Source organism: Spea bombifrons, chromosome 4 (genome assembly GCF_027358695.1).
Source record: "Spea bombifrons isolate aSpeBom1 chromosome 4, aSpeBom1.2.pri, whole genome shotgun sequence".
NCBI classification, from domain to species: Eukaryota; Metazoa; Chordata; class Amphibia; order Anura; family Pelobatidae; genus Spea; species Spea bombifrons.
Genome location: NC_071090.1, coordinates 45311443 through 45321580, shown reverse-complemented (window position 1 = coordinate 45321580; position 10138 = coordinate 45311443).

Here is a 10138-nt window from a genome sequence, read left to right as displayed (position 1 = left end):
AGATGGCACAGACAGGCTGTTTGGGGGTTAGGAAGGCACTGATAAGCTGCTTGGGGCAAAGGCAGTCACAAGCTGTTTGGGGCAAAGGTGGTGCTCACAAGCTATTTGGGGCAAAGGTGGCACTGTGGGGCATGTTGCTTGGAGAAGTTGGGGGCCCGGGCAATTTTTACACCAGGGCCCTGTGGTTTCTAGCTACGCCCCTGCCTGACTTCCTTGCCTCGTGACAACAATTCTGACATTGTCTTCTCCAGAGTTAAGACGCTATGCCCCCCTGACCAGTTTTCACAGCAGTATGCTTTGCAAGGCTGCATTAGTAAGACAGACATCGGGTGGAGACGGAAGTTGAACTTTCAAGTAAACACTCATTAGGAAGTTCCTGTGCATTTATTGATGTTTGAAATTATATACCAGGTAAAATTAAAGGTCTTTGTGATAATTTCTTTTAGAATTGCTGTAGTTCTAATGCATAATAAGTGGTCAAACATAAGCGCAAGATGTTTCCCTGGCAACTTTGTGGTAAAAAGTATAGTATTTCAAGTGGGCGAATACAATTTACTACTTGTGGTGTGTAAACTCTACCCTCAAAAATAATATGAACAGTGATTTTATTGGAATATATTTTCTCAAGTTTTTTAGTCTCAATAAATCATCTGTGTTGTATAATTTTTACTGTAAATGTTGGTACAATATACTTATAATTATATACAATAATTTTATTCTAAATGTTAAGTTCAATGTAACCGAATGGTTCTGATATTGGGTCTCCAATCCTCAACAGTAAGTAGAATAAAAATTACCATTGTAATTGTGTAAAATAATTTGTCATAGTATAAGGCATATCATTTTCACACATTTTTGTAGTTCTTTTTCTTCAAATGCTTTTAATTTGAATGTTTTTGAATTCACAATATCAAGAACAGTAAGTGAGCGGAGTTATGAAACAATACTGTGCATGTCCAATAAAGAACAAACATGTGGTCATGCAGCATCAAGGTGTTACATTCAAAATTCAACATATTTAGATACTGGGATATCATCACTAGCCCCAGATTTTATAGGTTAGCTGGTGATATAAGGATTTTTTTAATGAACCTAGCCTAAGAAGGCTGGGGCACTGTTTTTGTTTCCACGTTGCACTTTGTTTTTATGCACTGGGCATGTCTGAAGCTTGCCTACAAACATCTCCTTTCTCATTACCTCTCCTCCTTCTCCCCATCTCACTACTTTCTACCTATCTCTTCTTAAGTCCTGTGGTGGGACCTTTGTTTCAGTGCTGAGATAATTCTGAGATATGACATCATATCCCAGGACTTAGCGTCAATCGATGACACACATCACAAGGGAGCAATGTTCCTCACGCTCCTTTCGTTTTCAGCTGATAAGAGGGAGATCCATGATCTCTCCAACAGGGCCTTCTCCTCCAGAAGGTTTGTGTCCAGTCCACTTCTGGAGACAGCCAGAAGGGTGACGGACACCACTAAGGAGGTTTGTTCACAGAAGGAGAGTGCCAAGATGGACTTTTGATCAAGTGAGCAAATATATTGTGACATAAAATATTCACACTGCACCGTAGTTATCCTATGCAGCAGTGTGTTGGCCAACTTGATCAAACATGTGTCTTGGCTCTTTCCTACTGTAAGCAAATTACTGTAATGGAACAAACTCCCAGTTATAGAGGGTAATACAGTGAATGAATTTAAACATGCATGGGCTAGGCATGTGGCTATCCTGAAAATAAGACGAGACCAATGACTGAATAAGGTTTGAGCCAAGAAAAATAAATCTGAAAAGAAAACAAAATGTTACATTAAGAAGTGATAAGGTTAAGACTAACATGAAACAGAAAAGGAAATCTATTGTGATGCAGAACATTTCCTATAAATGACATGTAAATGGGCATCAAGGAAACATTCTAATCTTTTCAACAGACAGGATGTAAGCTATTTACATAGTGTGCATTGGTAGTGTGACTATATGGAGTACCGGAATGCTCGCCAAACTGGGTTGACAGAGGAACAACTACTGACAATAGCATTGCTTAGGAAGGCTTGCAACATTCAGCCTAGGGGGCTGGCCCAACCAAGTGACCCAATTATAAAGCAGCCAAAAACACCTGTAAACACCTGTAAATACTGACTAATCGGTTCCTTTCCATAAGTTCTTGCATCCCACATACTGCAGGGCAGCATTTTATCTGAACTGGTGAGCAATATGCAAAAATGATTTGTGTCCTGGAAAACATGGCTGATGTGGTCACCCTAGAGAAGAGACGTTTAGCCATGCCCACTCCCTGCTGAATTCCACCACCCAGCCCTGCCCTTGTCTGTGGCTAGCCCCGCTCCTCACATGGCTAACCATGCCCCTTTTCAAAGCCACTCCTTACGCATTGGGTAGCCTACACTGGAAAGGGCCCATGTATGCCCATAAAAGAGCCACAGTTGCTGTTAATACACATATAGATTCTTGAGGCATTGGTCCAGTCTTCACCCATGCACCTTGTGTTTATCAGTATCTGAAAATAGCCTTTATATTCATAGGTAATCACCAGAGAGTGTTAAGAAAATGGTGGGGTATACTTGTAGGTACAAAAAGGAATTACATATACAAAGCTTTCAGACTGGTGAAATACAAAAACAAATGAAACTTTGTGTTTAAATTCTATATCTCCCTTAATTATATGGTATTACAAAAATAAATCCAAAACAATCCAGCCTCTTATGTAGTCTACAAATATTTGAAATATTCAATATGGGAAAGTTAAATTTATGTGGTATCATTTTCAATTGCTAAACTAGGTTAAGTTTCCCTAAAATGAAACATGGTTTTATAGAAATAACATTTAATATTTTCATTTAGTAAAGGAGAAAATACACTTTGACAGACAACACAAACCACAGATGTTGTATTAGATATGAATAAATAGTTCAAGGGTTCCAAGGACTAGCAACTTGCACACCACAAGGCCATCTCAGCCAAACAGCCCCAGAAGGAGACTTCCTCAAAAAATCTGATACACTCCAGTATATAGTAAAAATCAGGCATGTTGGTCAATATGATCCAACAAACAGACGTCAGAAGATGAGCCAACAGTACGTTTTTTGCCCCTTTCTATTTTAATGCATATTTCTTACTACATGGCAGGACACCAGAACATTTCAGAACTGGAAAATACTGTATACACATATTAGGATTCAAGGAAAAGATTAAATGCTTAAAACAAAATATTTTATGGAATCAACATGCCCATGGCTGCATGACCACCAATGTTATACTGCCTTTGATAAAGGATTCATGCATAGAGCCTGAACATTGTTGGTCATTGTTAGCCAAAAAAAAAACTCTTCTATACACGGTATGAACATGTAAATTCAGTGCCTCTGTCTAAAAGCAAATGAACGACCATACTTAGCCTAAATGCATGTAAGCAGTAAACAGTGGCATCAATTTGCAACATCCTTTCCAACGATCATTAGACAATGGTCTTTATATGAACGTTTGTTGAGCTACAACACAGGGCTAAGGAGCAGAGGATCTTTAGAGAGAGATAGAGAGAAAGAGTCAGAGAGAGCTGACACCGGAGGTATTTGGCGGTGCACATAGCGTTGCATCAACCCCTGGTTGGAACAAGTCAAATGGCAAATGATTTAAGTAAATCAAAAGAAAAGTATGTGGCAACTACAGTTTAATGTTGATAAAAGGAAAATAATGCACTTGGGACATAAACATTCCAAGGCAGGAAAAGCACTTGGGGCACTGTTTTGTCAGTGTAATTATTTCTAAAGACTTAAAGGTAAGGAGACAATGCAATAAAGCTTTGGAAAAAGCAAGCAGAGTGCTGGGTTGTGTGGTAAGAGGCATCAGTAGCAGGAAGACGAAGGTGGTTCTGCCACAGACCTCTGGTCAATTTAGGCGAAGGATTTGATGGTCTAAAATGTTCAGGTAAAAATGTATCCTTTTAATGTGCTTAGACATGCTGCACACGTTATTTAATAACTTTAGGGCAGGATCTATAGTTTTCTGTGCAGCTGTACCATATGAGGTTTAGTCAGGCTTTTAAACTGCTGTGATTTTTGTTACACCACTGAGGATAATTAAGGTTTTGTCAAGTCATTCAGTTGAGTCCCTAGTGTTTAACATCCTCTGACCAGTTCAGCCTATAACCTTCATATTATTGTACTCTTTTATTTAGTTTTTCTTATATATATATATATATATATATATATATATATATATATATATATATATATATATATAGATAACGGGCAGGTGGGAACATTTGTAATAATTGTGCCATAGGATGTAATAGGAGATGTTTTCAGAATTCAGTGTGCCTACTGGGTACTTATCAGTGCTAGGATATAAGGGATTACCATACCATGATTGTATTGTCATTATTATGTAGATTTATAATGTCTCATGATTGTTATTGTATGCTGTTATCTTGTCTTCAATTGAACCATTCATAATACCTAACAGAAAATGAGGACATATAAGAACATTTTGTTAAAAATGCTTGGATTCCGAGATAATCAGCTGTGCCACTTCACCCAATTGTCCTTGTGTACTTACAAAAAAAACCATTTTTTTCAAGAATAAATTTGGTCCAGTATTAGTCTACTTTTTCTCAAAAAATAATTTAGCCTAATGCAATTGTTATAGTTCTAGATGTCCAAAATATTTCGGAGAAAGTATCAGTTTTATATGTTAATCAACAGTCTGGTCATTGAATTGAAATATTTAACAGCTAAAATGGCAGTAAATACAAAACACGTTAATAAAATCAGAACAGAGGTTGTTCAATGGTAATATTTTGTTCCAGCAGCAAAACTCATTTCCAATAATAATAAAAACAATAATAAAATGCCTGCTTAATTATACCACCGGTTTCTTAGTCACAATATTCAGCGTCAACTTTGGGCATTTACCATTTACATACCACAATCACCTATAGAATACACATATACACATATACAATAAAGGAAACAGGTTTATAAGAACAAAACTAGCAGTTATTTAATTTCCTTATGTCGACCATAGTCTGAATATGGTGTAATAAGGCATTTGCTGTAGCACCACAAATTAAACACATAACTCCTTGGAAATTTTCACAGTTTTTTGTATGGTTTTTTTTTTTTCTTGGTGCACTGTCCCTATGTGCAGAAGTTTAAACCAGTAATGCATGTATATGTATATAGTGTAATATAGTCATGCCCGCTAAGCACTCTTGTCATCCAGAAAAGAGGGACATCAGGGGAGGAACAAGCGACCAGAAGGATTTGAGTCCCTCCTTAGAAGTATAATTCGTAGTCTGGGTGGAACACCTGGGAGGTATAATGCTTAGTCTTAAAAAAAGACAATTTAAATGAAACCTTCTAATAAGAAACTGCAGGGTGCTTCTGTGTATCACTTGTCATCTATGATGAGTCTTCAAGGAACCCCTCCCAAACAAGGCTGGAAGCCTACTTGATCTTCACTTATGTCTGAGTAAAGGTTTCCTCTTTAACATTTGGAAGACTCCCACATTAGATTATAGGAATACAAAAGGATCTGCGGCAAACAACTGAGATTAGATCGAAAACCCCAAGACTCGGGATCCTATCCTGGCAGACGCAATTTTCCTCAATTCAAAACCCAGAAATGCTTTATATAATCATATCAATGTGATCAAATAAATATGCCAACACTTCATGGCCGTTAGACCTCTAACTCGTCAAAAGTATTATCTGGGACACATTACCATTTTGAGACTGCACTTAAGAAGGTCTTGCTATTCTATTCTATTAGTGCAATACCAATTCTGGAGGGTAACAATGTGTGCATATACAAGAGACAAAGAGTTAATGGGTGAAATACCACAAGTCTAGTGTTAAAATTCTCATATCTGTAGATGCTTTATGTCTCTCCCTGTCTCCCTTCCTTTTTTTTCCCAAAGAGAACATTAGTGTCTGTTTACAAGTAGTGTCTGCACATTTTGAATAGCCGCTGTCCTCAGCATGAACTCTATCAAAGCAGCCTCCTTCCTTCACCCTAATGATCACCTTTTGTTTCAGCTCCCTAAAACAATTTTTCACCGCCTTTTAAATGTGCCATATGTACAGATCTTGCAACTTATGTCTCACCAATGGAGACACATGTTCTAATTTAGCTTTGATCACAAGTGAAGTGAGCTAACAACTGTAATTAAACATGTGAATTGATTTGGGTGGTCTGCCCTGCCTACTGTCCCATGGGCTCTTTCCCACATTTTTCAGATACATTAATGTGCGATTGTCTTTGTGTGTTATGCCTTTGACAACCACAGAAGTGCATTGCCTCTTTTTTTTCTATACTTCACTTGAAAAAAAAGAGATCACCAGACAACTGAATAGAACGAAAACCAGACTATTTTTTTTATCTCTATTTAGATATTTAAGCTTAATGTTTGGGTTTTCCCAATACCATCCTACTCTCAGCAGATTTTGTTATATGTCTTGACAGCTCGAGCACAGCAAAGACAACTTTATTTACCGCGACATACGATATTATGGTATATTATGGTATTAAGTAGATAATACTTTTGTGGAAATGTAATATAAAGTCACATAATAGACACAGTGCACAGACTAATATAGCATAGTTTTTATAGTTAATTCGTAGAACTAAGAAGCCAGACACTGTTTTATTGAGCCAAACAAATGAGCCCGTTCACAGATATACAGTGCGTTTAAAATATCAAAATAGTGCAAGGAGTTATACATTAAAATGTAAATTGTATAGCTGGACAAACTGGTGTTGAGCCCTTTGTGTGGCCCAACCCTGCTCGACAAGAATGGAGGAAGGCAATCCAGTGCAAGGTCAGCTAGTCCTCTTCTGTTGATTTGTCTTTTCTATTTTATTTTTTCCAATTTTAGCATTTATGTTTTTAGAGTGAGTGTAGCTCAGCTTGCCCATCTCAAGTAAGGAATTCCTAAGGGATTCTTACACTTAAGTCCTGTAGTTCATAGAAGGCATAAAAATAATACCCGATGTACGCTGAATATCAATAAATAAAAATAATAATATAATGATGTAATGCAGTAGAACCTATGTACATTTTAGGGTTCCTGGTGTCCACATATTAGCCACTAGCAGCCATATATGCCCAATTGCCTCACAGGTCAACGACAATGTTGTAGAAAAAAAAAAAAAAGAAGCACGTCCTGATAAGCATATAAACACAGATTTTGGGGTGCTGGTAAAATTAACGAAATGTAGATGCATCAAAACAAGGAATCAGTGCAAACCCATTGTGAATGGTCATAAATATTGGGGATTCCGTCACACTTTATGGCCATATTGTATATTGCTTAGCCGGCAACTACATCAAAAGATGCTAATTTTGTCAGCTCCCATCTCATTTTTGCATGGCTTTTAACCCAATGAGTCTCTACTGCAGAGACAGCTATACATTAGGTGGGGAGGCTTCTATGTTTATGCTTGGGATTGGTGAATTTAAATAGTGTTTGCAGTATATATTTGTTGGATGTGCACTGATTTCTTGCTTTATTAAAGAAGTTTTTTTTTACCAGCGCATTATGAAATCAAACTGTTTGCATTAATATATGTAAATACCATCGATATATAATTGACTTTTTGATAGAAATATTTCACTTAAAATAAGATGTTACCCATGCTTTCATAAAACTGATGTTTTTGCTAAATATTTTGGAGCTCTACTTTCACAAAATGCATGCCGATTTATAACTTACTTTTGAAAGATTAGATGGAGTTTTGCATCCTGCAAAAATCAAATAATACTTTCAATCCTAATTTTGGAAATAAATTAGATATACTATTGCATACTGAAATAAACACATTTAAGCACATTATTATTATTAGATGAATTGGTTTGCTTTATAAAACTTGCCTATGGTGCAACATGTTTTTGAAGAAAAATGCTGTTCATTAAGTCAGGGGCGACACCTACTGGAATTCTCTGAAATGTGAAATAATGCACATCTGTTCACATAACATTATTATTATTATGAAAAATGGAAAACTGTTAATTCAAAAGTTAAAATGAAAATTGATTGCACTTCAACAAATGGTATTTCCTGATCTGTGTTAAGATACAGCACTAATATAATTTCTGCTTTACAGACAAGTAAGACAGTAAGGTATGGGACAAAAACTTCTATATGACTATAGAAAAGAGAAGAGGCGAGATTGTCCAACCATTAATGTTCTTTTCTTTTCTGTATACAAAACAAAGCAAGAATTCCACGCATACCCAGCAAATACCATTCAAAAACACCTATAAGGCATACATGTTGGGGATTCCATCACACTATATGGCCATATATTTCTTAGACTGCCAAGTTTGGTGAGTCCTGTCTACATTTTTAATGGCTATAATCATACCTGGAAACTCTCCAGGTTTGACCCGGAGATTGCCGGGTGGGCGCCCTTCTCCGGGTCAAGACCAGAATCCTCTGGGTCGCGGGAGTGGGGTCTTGACACGCCCCGCTCCACGCCCATTTTTTCTTTAAAAAAGGGAGTTCCCGACATCAGGACACCCGACCGCCCACCGACATCACGGGACCGCAGTGTGCAGTCCTGGCCATGTCTCGCAAGGGAATGCTCCGGGTAGCCAGAGCCCAGAAGTTCCCAGGTATGGGTATAATGCCAACCAAGGAGCTGAATCAATGGGAAAATTCAGAATCCCTGGTTGCTGCAAGAATTCAGTACATACCCTGGGTATACATTTCAAAAAGCACCTATCTTAAATATTGGGGATTCTGTCCCACTATTTGGCCATTTTTCTTATGTATAGCAAAGAAGAAATGAACTGGTTAACGTCTCGATCCATTATGCAAACTGACAACAGGAAGAATAGGATATCTTGTTCTCCTGTGTTTGCTTATCTCCATATGTAGTTCTGCCAGTGAACTCTGGATACTAAGATAGAAAATGTCTTCTGTGCATATAACGGTAGCCACAATTACATGATTTTTTCTAGGTGGCAAACATAGCAACAAAAACCTCCTCATCACAAATTATACCAGTAACAATGAATAATGAGATACAGGAGAACAAGAAATGATGCTGTGTTATGTTACAGCAAAACAATTTTGAAGACCTGCAAATAGCATATAAAAGTAGATTAAACATTCTGCTAATGTCCATATTCTTTGAATATTAATCAGTGTATCCTGAATGTTCATGACAACACGTGAATCCATAATAAAGTCCATGAATATATGATCTGGAATTTAAAGTGTTAAATATGTTCTGAGTGTTGCCCAGTGTCTAGAGCCTAAGGCCAACGTCTTATGTGGTTTATAACAAAAGTGGGGTATCAAGTGTCTTTAAGATAAGTGCAAATGTATTACATACATAATGCTCCGAAGATTTTTTTTTTTATTCACATAAACTGTAAGGTTAAAATGTTGGACCCAAAAGAAAAAGAAATAACAAAAAAGTTTTTATAGAAAGACCTTTGGTCACAGCAGATGAAGGAGCCTAAAACAGGGAAGCCATGCACAGAAAGAGAAATATTGAATTGATTGAAAGCATCCTGCATGAATGGAATTGAAAATACGAAGCATCTGGGACCTCAGCGTATAAACATTAAGTAACACACTATCTCTAGAAAAGATCAATAAAAATGTCATGACCATGCTGAGAAAAGTAATGAAAATTCAAGACAGTGAATCAAAACATCTGAACAGTATTAACATATTTTCTTATTTGTCCTACTTCAATACAAATGACTAAGACCACATGTAACAGGAGAGATTGTCTTTTACGAAAGTTTACATTTAAGAGGGGTCTGGTATGTCCATAAACTTTTTTTTTTGGTTCTGTATTTTCATTAGATTTGTAGCTAGTACTTTATAAAAAATTCCATAAAAAATAATAGTAAATATGGTTGAAACACTTTTTAAAACAAGAAAGCAGGGCTAGTTCTGTGGTTCTGCAAGGGCTTTTTATACCATTTTAAAATTAATGTTTTCCCTTTGTAATTATGTACTCCTGTTGGCCAAGTCAATGGCCTCCTAGACAAATGTTTAACCACCTCCAGACATGCAACAGATGTTTAGGTTATTTCGTTTACTAAGAATCTGTCACCTAAATCTTACATGTTTGTGTCAAGAACAAAGATCAAACATGTGATCTA